This window comes from Aythya ferina, assembly GCF_964211825.1.
Source record: "Aythya ferina genome assembly, chromosome: 1".
Lineage (NCBI taxonomy): Eukaryota > Metazoa > Chordata > Aves > Anseriformes > Anatidae > Aythya > Aythya ferina.
In genome coordinates this window covers 51356487-51369126 of record NC_140296.1, presented here as the reverse complement: position 1 = coordinate 51369126, position 12640 = coordinate 51356487, and positions in this window count along the sequence as shown.

Below are 12640 nucleotides of genomic sequence, written 5' to 3'. Positions count from 1 at the left end.
ATTGTGCAACTTCTGCCATCTGCTTGTAGAATTCCTCATCAGTCTCCTCATCCTGGTTCAGCGGACTATAACAGACCCCTACTAGGATGCTTGCCTTGTTGGCCTTCCTGCTGATCTTAATGCATAAGGACTCAACGTTATCATTCCCAGATTTGAGTTGCATGACACCAAAACATTCTCTAATGTAGAGAGCCACACCACCACCCCTTCTGTGCTGCCTGTCCTTTCTGAAGAGCCTATAGCCAGACATTGCAACACTCCAGTCATGAGAGTGGTCCCACCACGTTTCCATGATGGCAACCAAGTCATAAGTTGCCTGCCACACAATGGCTTCCAGCTCCTCCTGTTTGTTGACCATGCTGCGTGTGTTAGTGTAGATTCACTTCAGTTGGGCCGTTGCATTCTCCCCCAGCCTTGCCATTGTTCCCCCTGGCACAGCTCTAACAAGCGTTGTTTCAGTCCTATCTCCCTTGTTACCTAGTTTAAAGCCCTCTCAATGAGCCCTGCCAGCTCCTGGCCTAGAATCCATTTTCCCCTTAGAGATAGGGAGCTGTTTGCGGCCATTAGGCTGGGTGCCAAGTAAAGCGCCCTATGGTCAAAAAAACCCCACAAAATTTCTGTGCTGGCACCAGCCTCTGAGCCACGTGGTTCTCAGGTGGGCTTTCCATGTCCTCTCTGTACCCCTTGGGACCACTGTAGGGATAGACAAAAACACCACCTGTACTCCCTCTCCATCCACTAACCGTCCTAGTATCCTAAAGTCCCGTTTGATAGTCTTCAAGCTTCTCTCTTCAGTGTCATCACTGCCAGCCTGGACTATCAAAAGAGGCAAACCAGGTTGGGAAGCTTCCTGGCAACGTCCCTGACCCTGGCCCCAGGGAGGTAGCAGACTTCCCTACAGGTAGGGTCTGGTCAACAAATAGGGCCCTCTGTTCCCCTGAGAAGGGAGTCACCCACAACAATCACCCTTCCTTCTGTCCTGGTGGAGGCAGTGCTGAGGTGTGGAGTCGACTTCCTCGCCCTAGATATCCTCCTGGGTAGACTACCTCTTCCTCAGCTACCAGTCTCTCAAGCTCCAGGGCCTCAAATGTGTTGTGTAAGGGCACCTGGGAAGGTGGGGCTGGTAGGGGGGTCATCACCTGCGATGTCAAGTAGGGACCTGTTTCAATTCCTCCTTTATCTCCTTGGTCCCCTCCCTTTGCCCGACAGCAACAGGGCAGGAAGTCCACCCCCATTTGGGGTGTCTCACCCTGGTACCTGTCCTTCAGACCACGCAGGGAGTTGCTCCACAAGTCTACCTCCCACATTCCTTCAAGTATTCCTTCAAGCAATATCTTAACATATTGATATAATGATTACCTGCATTAGTTTGCCACAAGATGTCAATGTGTTCATGATTACAGTATAAAATGGACATGTTTTCTGTAGGAAGAGTCTTAAAGCAAGTCTAATTATGTTTATAGGTAGTTCAGCAAAATCTCTACCAGAGGTATGTTCACATAACAATGTGAAAATGACTGTTCATCAAAGCATTTTGTGTGGGCCTAATAGCTTACTGTAAAATTGTGCTAGAAAAATTGTTAATCTTGACATCAGCTTAGAAAGATAAAACAGTTTCTAAAACTATAGCATGAATTGCTGAAACAAGGTATCTCTGAGCTATAGATATAGCATCTTCTTTAAAGATTTGTTATGTAAGCAACAGGACCTTTCTTGAAAAGGAAAATATACCGTGATACCACTGTGAATTGATCTGGTTGACAGTCCATGTCAACATCTAGATTGAAACCCAGTCAGTCATAAAGACTGGAAGGACATTGTCATGCAGCTTTCCGGCCTTTATGGAAGCAGAGGGCTTAAGGGGTTAATTTCAAGCCCTACGCAGAGCCTGACACAGACTGGTGACATAGACTTGTGTGATTCTCCAGGCTGGACATCACTGACTTACTGGTGTGGTTATTAGGACAGGTCTCAATTAACTGAAATGTGGTATATGCGTATGTGTACATGGTGGGGACGGAGAAAAGGAATGAGAGAGCAGGTGCAAATCATTTCTTTCACAGAACATCTCCAAAACATCTCCCACTTGGGTCACTTCATAAACCTTGCAGTGTCATTTTGTTTGATGCAAGACTGTTTCTGAATGTATTTTAAGTTATCTTGTACAAAGAAGAATATGCAACCTGGAATTCCATCAAAACTTAAATTATAAAAGAGAAAATTGAAATGGATACTTTTAGAAATAACCAAATTATTTTTTGCTAAATCAATAAGCAAAATGAGAGAAAATTGAAAGAAATTCCTTTAGCTTTTAGGCCTTTGGCTTTTTTCCCTGTCTGAGAAATAAAAGTACACTTAAAATATTAAATATTAAATATACAGAGTCCCTTATAAGACAAATATAATTGAACTGAAAAGATAAAAGAAGAATTAATATGCACACGATGATCTTATTTCATTATCATATAAGCAAGTTACTCTATAAATCATGGGACTGGCAAAACTTCAATAATGAGACTGGTAAAAGATTATTATGTCTCCTTTGTCATATAATTCTCATTTCTTTCTCCCATATTTAGTGTCCCTTCCTTTTTGTTATATCTTTTTTTCCTTCTCACACATATTTTATTTATCTCTTGACCAAAGCAGCATGGCAGCACATGCTATGGTTTGCTCATTTTTACTGAAAAAATATTAGATTTTTTTTTTTCTATTACATTCATTTGTACCTGTTACATATCAGCCACTGATTAAGCCCTTTTACCTTTGCAAAATCTCCAGCTTTAGTTGTAACTGAGCAGTGAAGTTATTTTGGAGGCATTATAGGCAAACAAGTTGATTACATATAATTTATAATTCACTCCAGAAGATAAATGTAGTATGAGGCCTTTCTAATAACAATATTTGCTCATTGTAAAAAGTTCCTCCTACCTTTCCTTTGTATTGTTGTTACCTCATGTTGTCAATGAGGACCAGCAAACTTTAAGACATGATTTTCTTCTGTAGTGTTACAATATTCCAATGTTTTCTCTTGCTTTTCTTATTCATGACTGACTTTCTTTTCTCTTTGCTTTCTTTGATATAAACTCTGGTTTACTAATTTCTTCAGACTTCCAGATCTCAAGTCAGGTATGCAAATTAAAACTTTTGACACTGTCTTCTACAACATCCTCATAGACAAGCTCAGGAAGTGCAGCCTAGATGAATGAATGGTTAGGTGGATTGGCAATTGGCTGGATGGCAGAGCTCAGAGAGTTGTGCTTAGTAGTGCAGAATCTAGTTGGAGGCCTGTAGCTTGCGGTGTCCCCTAGGAGTCAGTACTGTGTCCAGTTTTGTTCAACTTGTTCATCAACAACTTGGACTATGGAACGGAGCACACCCTCAGGAAGTGTGCTGTTAACACAAAGCTTGGAGGAGTGGCTGATACCCCAGAGGGCTGTGCTGACAGAGAGACCTCTACAGGCTAGAAGGTTGGGCTGAGAGGAACCTCATGAAGGTCAAAAAAAGCAAGTGCAAGTCCTAGGGACGGGTAACCCCAAGCACCAGCACAGGCTGAGTGGTATCCTGTTGGAAAGCAGCTGTGCAGAGAGGGACCTGGGAGTTCTGGTGGACAGCAGGCTGACCGTTAGTCAGCAATGTGCCATTGTGGCCAAGAAGGCCAACGGTATCCTGAGGTACATTTGGAAGAGTGTTGCCAGCAGGTCAAACGAGGTGATCCTCCCCCTCTACTCAGCCCTGGTGAGGCCACACCTGGAGTACTGTGTCTAGCTCTGGGCTCCCCAGTATGAGAGAGACATAGAACTACTGGAGCAAGTTCAGAGGAGTGCTACTAAAGAAATTAGGAGAACTGGAGCACCTGTCCTATGAGGACAGGCTGAAAGGACAGTCTCTTTTCAGTTGTTCCCAGCGAGAGGACAAGAGGCAACAGTAACAAACTGAAGCACATGAAGTTCTGGATGAATTTAAGGGGGCAGTTCCTTACTGTGAGGGTGACAGAGTACTGGAAGAGGCTGTCCAGAAAGGTTGTGGAGTCGTTTTCTGGAGATATTCAAAACCCACCTGGATGCCATCCTTTGCACTGTGTGCTCTAGCTGATCCTGCTTGGCAGAGGGGTTGAACTAGATGATCTTCAGAGGTCCCTTCAAATCCTGCCCATTCTATGATTCTGTAATTCAGTGAGTGGCTACAATGTTTTCTCATATCTATTATTCTGGATTAATTTTATCACTGAAATTTTATAATTAAAAAAAATCTAAAAGTATTTATTGTTTCCCTCTCCTTTAGAGGGAAATCAATGTAACTCTTTATTCATCAATGTAATTTGAGATATTGAGAGTTTGAGACCTGAGAGTTTGTTAAAGACTGTTTTTTTGTTTGTTTGTTTGTTTGTTTGTTTCATCTCGCTGTGCTTTAAAGCACTGGTATTGAGAGTAATCTGGTATTTGGTCCCTGCATTGTTATCATCTGTCATTTGGAAACTATATCTTGGAGAATATTAACAACAACACACTCTTTTTTTTTTTTTTTCCTCCTCTGGAAGCAAGTTTGTAGGCAATATCAGGAATGGTACTTCCTCTTTCTTTCTTTCCCTATAGGCTAATTATAGTAGCTTTTGAGTATTTCTCATGTCTAGAGGTAACCATCATATGCCTATTGCTAGGTCTTCAGAATGTTTTTTTTTTTTTTTTTTTTTTTTTCCTAAAGTTAGTGGGAAGGTGTGTGGGGTGTGTGGGAGGATAGGCACAGGTATCTGTCATGGTTGCCTCTTCTGATGGTTTTGAACTTCACCCCTGAAAATGTGTGAAATCCTAAAAAACGGATATAATGTTTGAAAGGTATATGCCCTGACCCTTTCAGTGCTGGAGAACTCTGGCTTGCTGCACTGTGCTGTGACCTGGCCTTCACCCATTAAATAGTAGTTAACACCACCAAACACCCTCAAGGATAGGAGGAGGTTTCTGAATTCAATGATCAGATAACAGAAACTGTAGGTAAAACAGAGGGCCAGTAACTGACAGTATCAGTAACCCCCATAATCAAGACAAAACAACAGAAGCAGAAGTCAGCTCATATAGAAAAGGAGGAAGCTCTTCCTAGGAAGTTCCAGGAGGGAGATCTGGAAGAGGCAGGCAACTCTAAAGCAGAACCATCACAAAAAAAAAAAAAAAAAAAAAAAAAAAAAAAAAAAACACAGGAGGAAGAAGAGACAGAAATCATAAATGAGTTGTAAACCACCTGATCTTTATCCCTGAGTGAGATATACAAAGGGATTTTAGCTATCACCCAGGTGAGCACATTCTTACCAGACTGCTTCAGTGCTGAGACACTGGAGACAGCAGCTATGCTGAGACACTGGAGACAGCAGCTAGGAATTAGAAGGCAAGAAAGCCTTCTATGGAAAGGGTCATTGACAGAGAAACTGGGAGAAAGGCACATGTTCTCTGCCTCTGAAGGTGACTCCTGACAGGTGTGAAGGAAAGGTATCCCTGCAGGGAAGACATCAACTAGACAGTGGACCTCCATGGAGAAAGGTCTCCAGTACCAGACACACAAAGATCCTGATAAAGTCCAGTGCAGTCTCCAGAACTGTGTACAGGGTGCACCATCATCACACACCAACATGCTGGAAGCGATGAACTGGAGAGATTACCCTCATGAAGAGACCCTCATGAAGGGACCTCTGCTTCATGTTAACCATAATTATGTGATAGGTACTCTAACCAGGATTAGAGGGGTCTTGCTTCTGTCCAGGCAGAAGAAAGAGACAAACATATTTATTAGACTGTGTGGTTCTGATGGCCTGGCACATTGGACCCACAGGAGTGCAACATTCTAGGGAACACCAGCACGCAGTGTATCTTGATGCCTTCAGGCTACCAAGGGGCAGAACCCATCTGTATTTCTGGAGTGACAGGGGGATCACAGCAGTTAACTGTATTGGAGGCCAAAGTGAGCCTATCTGGGAATGAGTGGCAAAAGCACCCCATAATGACTGGCCTGGAGAGTCTATGCATCCTTAGCACAGACTACCTCAGGAGAGGGTACTTCAAGGACCCAAAAAGGCACCAGTGTGCTTTTAGTATATCTACCTTGTAATAAGTGGCTCAGTCTTCAAAATAGGACTATAATCAAAGCTTACAATTTATTAAAGGAATAGAGCTAAGCAAACAGCGCTGGGTGCACCGGGAGTCTCTGCTCCACCAAGACGCACACCAGTTACATCAAGCAGCTGATTTTTATGCTCCTAGGCTGACACATATTCATTACTATTTCTAAAAAAAAAAAAACAGGGTTATTATAATTAGTTTCCAGAATCCAAACCCTCCTACTGGAGCATGTGTATCAGTCTCCAGTGGTCTCTCTGGGGGTCTCTGGGGGTCTCTCATGCTGAAGGCTCATAGTCTTCCTCCCTCTTGTCCTTCTCCTTTGTCCAACTTGGCTCTATGTCAGAGACTTGTGCAACATCCCCTGCAAGCTTTGTCTTTTAGTTGTTCTTCAGCTCTCCCTGTCTCCTTAATCTCCTGGCCAGATATCAGAGACTTGCCTAGTGTCCCATGCAATAGTCATAATAGCAGTTATTCTGAAACCCCCCGGATATCAGAGACTTCAAGGAAAAGCCTACAAATACATTTCCCTTCAAGCTCTCTATTGACAGAAATTGCTAAAACATTCCTTTGCAAGATACAAGAACTATATACATTAACCACTCTGTTTTTCTTAGACTTGTGGTTATACAAGGGTATGTAAGACAGAAGGTCAAATTCATCATACCATGCGGCCCTAGCACTGTTCCATTCAGGTGAACATATCTCACATACCTTAAGTACAGAGAATATTAAGCAGCTGTCTACCTAGCCCAGCCTCTCAGAAGACCATACTCTTGTGGGGATGCCAATTGCTACAGCAACAGTGCACTGGCAGCAATATCGCACCAACCAAGTCTCCCCGATTCCCATCTATGAGCTGGTTCATCAGCTGGAGAGCCAAGGAGCAATCACCAAGACTCACTCACCCTTTATAGTCCCATATGGCCAGTGAAAAAGTCTAATGGAGAGTGGAGGTTAACAGTGGACTATTGTGGTCTGAATGAAGTCACACCACTACTGAGTCCTGCAGTGCCAGATATGCTAGAACTTCAATACAAACTGGAGTCAAAGGCAGCCAAGTGGTATGCCACAACTGATACTGCTAATACACTTTCCATCCTTTGGCAGGAGCATGCAGTCCATCATTTGATTTTACATGTACTTGGAGGGGCATCCAGTACACCTGGAACTGACTGCCCTAAGGGGTGTAAACACAGCCCTGCCAGTTTACATGGAGTGATTTGGACTGCAATGGAACAGTGAGAAGCTCTTGAACAGCTACAATACATAATAATATCATTGTGTGGAGCAACACAGCAGAAGTTTTTGAGAAAGGGAAGAAAATCATCCAAATTCTCATGAAACCTGGTTTTGCCATTAAGAAGAGTAATGTCAAAGGACCTGCACAGGAAATCCTGTTCTTGAGGGTAAAATAGCAGAATGGATGTTGCCACATCCCAGTGGATATGATCAACAAAATAACTGTTAAGTCTCCACCAACTAGCAAAAAGGAAACACAAGAGTCCTTAGGTTTGTAGGGTTCTGGGGAATGCATGTTCCAAGCTATAGACAGCTTTTTAGTCCTCTACATCAAGTGATTCAAAAGAGGAACTATTTCAAGTGGTGTCCCAATCAACAACAGGCCTTTGAACAAATCAAGTAGGAAATAGCTCGTGGTAATTAAAAGCAATTAAAAAGATTCAAATTCAATACATTATTATCTTAGATGCTGTGTGCCATGAAGAATATTCATCTATTTACTATGAAATCCAACATTCTCTTTTTTTTTTTTTTTTTTTCTGGCCTTTTTGCTTTTTAGATTTGTCAACATGATCAAATATGGAATTCTAACATAAAAAAGAACAGTGAAATCAGTCCTATTTTTTTAGAAATCAGTATTTCTTAGTGTATTTTTCCACACTAACTGTATTTGGCCAACATAATAATGTTGATATGTTCAGCTTCTCAATTAAGACTCTGTTTATATAGAGAAATTTGAGAAAAATAAATTATTTACATTAGTTTGACCCATAATAAAATATATCTTATGATCTGATAAACTGTGGTTCTGTATTATCTACAAAGGAAGCTAGAGTGAAAAGTTCAAATATGCATGTTTACCTTTGGTAAGAGTAATTCCATTTTAGGTCATATGAAAAGGCTCTGTAATTTACTTTTTGCTAATGGAACACCAGGCAGAATAAGGCTCTAGAAACCATCTAGCATAATAAAAAGTTTAAAATGTAAAAATCAAAGGGCTACATACTATGACAAAAAACAAGAAAAAAGCTTAAAATGTTTGAAAATCTTGTATTTAGGGAATATTCTCATCCTACCAAATATCCAAAAGATATTACAGCAGCTTCAAAATGAGCAGTAAGAACAACAATGCATAAAAAGTCATGAAATAAACTCATATAAAGGTTCTCTTCAAACAGCGATGCCTAATAAATATGAATTTCTAAGATAGTGACTAAGGACAGCAACTTTGAAACCATGAGATGAATGCCTTACTGCAGCTGTCTGAAAAAGGTTTTTTGAATAAACTATCTCTGTTACTAGTCTGAAACACATTTTCACAACTCACAGCTGCAGGAAAGGCAGCCTGTAGACTGAAGTTAGAATGTAGTTTCAGTGTTGGCACAAGATACGTACAAGAAAAGGAAAAAAAAAAAACAAAACAGCCTTACAGATATATCTATACTTCTCCATACTCATCCAAATCTCATCTATATATGCATTTATACAACCAATATAATCACATTAAGGCTGATAAGCTGTAGGACTACAAAGATGACCCAATGACAGAAGCTGAAAAAGTCCTCTGACATTTCCTTTCTATGACTGTATTGAAAAGTGGAAATGAGAGGTCTATGCATTCTATCCATAAGTAAATTCTCTCTCACACTTTTTTTTTTTTTTTTTTTTTTTTTGAGATTCAGGTGCCTGAACAGGTGTATTTTAGACATGCTTGGATTTCCTTCATGACATTCAGAGGCTTTTCCAGAAGGGTGTGTGTCTATGGTTGTTTTTGTGATTCTTATCATAAGAGCATAAGGCTTTGGAAAGACAGCCTTTGGTAAGTCCATCCCTTGAGAAGCATATAGTGTAAATGTTAGGTTCTCAGTTCAGCAGATCAGATCAACAGATCATTCTCTATTACAGTGCCTTACTTCTTTGTGTAGCCACAGCCTATGATAGGCAAAACAAAACAAAACAAACAAACAAACAAACAAAAAAAACACTATACAAACTGAAGTATTTAAGAAAAAAAAAAAAGAAAGAAATGAAAAAATAAACTTGTCTTGCTTGAAGTTAGATGGCATCTGTAAGACGTTTAGTGAAAAAAATAATAATAATAAAAATGATAATAATAATAATAAAAATAATAACAATAATTTTCCCATAATACGACTTGAAGTGTAATAATAGTTACAATTTACAGTCAATAACCAATACAGTCAAGAATCAATAAATAGTAGTTCTCATCCTTCAGCTCTTTCAGCTTCTCCAACCTCCATGCCCTTGTTCCAATTGAAATGAGAACCTATAATACCTACAGAATTCATATGTTAGTCTTCAACACCATGAATGTGATGAAAAATTTCAGTAATCCAGGTGAATCACCCAGGACTTCCTTGTCATGGGCTACTTACACTGCTTTGTGAATGTTGATCTGGCCTGTACAGACATTTATGTAGTAAACTGCACCTACAATGATTCTCAAATATATAAGTCAAAATTCCAGTTGTGTAGCAATTCCAGAAATACTCCAGGGATTCATTAATGTCAAAGACACAAGTCTTTGTGTCTTTATCAAATCAAAATCAGTCTTAAAGCACATTAAAAAGGAGACATGGGTAACTTCAACATGAAATACATATACCTTGTAAGCAAACATTAAATCTCAGTAGAGAGTATGTTAGATGAGAAAATGAGAAACAATACTGAAGTGGCATGTGTTTAATTTAAAATAATCTTGTATAAATTGACATATCTCAAAATTTAATTAATCAGAGTTCTATGAGCTATTGTAAATTAATATGAACTGGAGAGGGAAAAATAATACTTCAAATACTCATCCAAGGATCCTGTGACTCATGATCTGACAGTCTTAAGTTCTGAATAAAAAATGTTAAAAAGGAATGGGATTTAATTTCAGAATAGGTGTAAGAACTTGTTAATCAATTTAAAGAGTGCTTTCAACAAAATATCTTCTTGAAAATACAGACAAAACACAGAAAATACAGACAAAATACAGAAAATACAGACAAAATATTTTCATACCATCCACCTTATAAGACTGGAATAATAGATTGACTATTGAACATTACATAAATAAAAAGCCTCTCTTTAGACCTGAGAATACTGTTTGCAAAGGATGTTCATATGTGTGGGGTCTCACACAGATCTTAGAAAGTGGTCCTGTATGTGAAAATACATGACAAGTGTGAAGGTAAGATTCTTGAAAAGTTCAAAGTGTCTGCAGTATCATTATAAGAAACAAAAATATTCAGTCTTTTCAAATCAAAGCAATGGTGCAAAATAATGCTCTACAAGCAAGCATTATTTTCATGTATTGCTTCCTAGAACTCCTTGATATAAAGTGGTAATAAAATTAGCTTTTATGAACTGTGGATAATGGATAAGATAACAGCCAACTGAAGAAAAGCACAGATGACAAACGGGAGAAAAAGGATGAACAATTACATGGAAAATCATAAGTAGTCTGGTAATATAAGAGATAGGATGAAGTTTCAGAAAAAGGCATCTGCATGATGCCTGATAAAATCCTAAAAACTTTTTGAGACATTGTAATGTTGGCTGGTCTGTAAAGCCAGTAGGGATATAGTGGGTATTTTGCTAAACAGTATTTCAGATTCTTTTTATCTTCAGGATGGTGTTATGTCTTGGCAGTACTGACTATCACTTCAAAAAGCGTCTTTTTCCTTTTTCTAATATAAAGGACTCAAAGGACCTCAGTGTGAGAGAAGGGTGTCTGTTTTTATCTCTTCTTCATTCCTTCATTTGTTCTTGTTCTCTCATGGTATGGGTTTCACATACACCTGTGTAAAGCAGTATCTTTCAAAGCTTAGCTAAATGCTGTTAATTCACCAGATAACAGACACTCAAAAGTGTATTAACGAACCAACCAAACTAACCACACATTGTCATGTACTGACTCAGCTTTTCAGATGGTGTTGATTTTGGAATAAGGCAACAGTTCTAGGAACAATAATGAAAAAAAAAAAATACTTCATCTTGTCAAGAAAAGTGGCTAGCTCTTTTTATTTTTGTGGAGCGTCAAAGCAGGGTTAGCTTTGAAGTTATATCAGGTGTATTAGGGCAAAATCTCCATTGGCTTCTTCCAATAAACTTTTTGTCCTCAAAGTGTCTGAATATAGTTTCCTGAATAATTTGTTCCATATTTCTTTAGGGATTTAGGCTAAACTGCTGAACCTATAGTTTTCCAAAACCTCCTTCTTTTTCTTCTAGAAAATTACTATGATGTATCCTTTTCTCATCATCAAACATCTTTCCATATCACCACAAACTCCTGTGATTGAAAGGAATACAGTTCATGCACAGGTATTGGATGGTAAATCTCATGACCTAATTAATACCTGCCTTGTTAGTCATGAAGGTTTAGGGACTCAAAACAGAGACCTGAGGTCTGACCAACCAATATGCTGCTTCACTTTAATCTGCAATTAAAAATAGTGGGCATCCATGGGAGATGTCTGTTAATTCATAATCCCCTTTGAATAGCAGAGCAAAGCAATGTCTATACCAAGGGAGTCTACATTATTAGTTTTACTGTAAAGATATTGAAGTAATGGGACACAAATCATACTTCCAACTGTTCAGACAAGTCCAAGAATTTGTATAACTCATATTTATATGGTGGGTATAAAACTGTCTTTAATTCTTAAGTGAAATAAATAATAAGACAGTGTTTCATTAGGAGTTTTAGTTTTATACTAAATTATCTGAAGTACTGTCTTATTTATCAGGGTAGTGTACATTAACTCCCAGAAGCTGAAGACAGGGCAGTAGGAGTAGGAGTAATAGGATATGCTGTCATGGAGAGAAAAGGAACACTAAACAAGATGATACTACTAAACAATTTATGAAATGGTCCAAGTAAGTGATAAGCTGCATAAAGGAAAGATTTACAAATACACAAACATGCGTATACAGAGTTAGCTGAGACCTGTCCCAAACATTGTAACAGTGAGTAAACCCAACCCAGTCTGGGGAGACGCTCACTCCCATCAGTGTTTGTGTCAGGCTCTATTCAAAAATACAGAAACTAATATATTAGTTTCTGTATTTTTGCTGGTCACTAAAATATACTCACTGAAAGACAAAGGTCTTTTGCATTTAAAATAACTTGGTGCTCTCTAGCTTCTTTAGAAAAATCTATTTTTCTCTCTGTTACTACCATTATATAGAAGATTTGATGTGTATTGAGATGACACCCTATTTATATCTCTTGGACTGTATAGCATGAGTTGAAAAACTAGAAAGAAGAAACAAAACAAATAAATGGG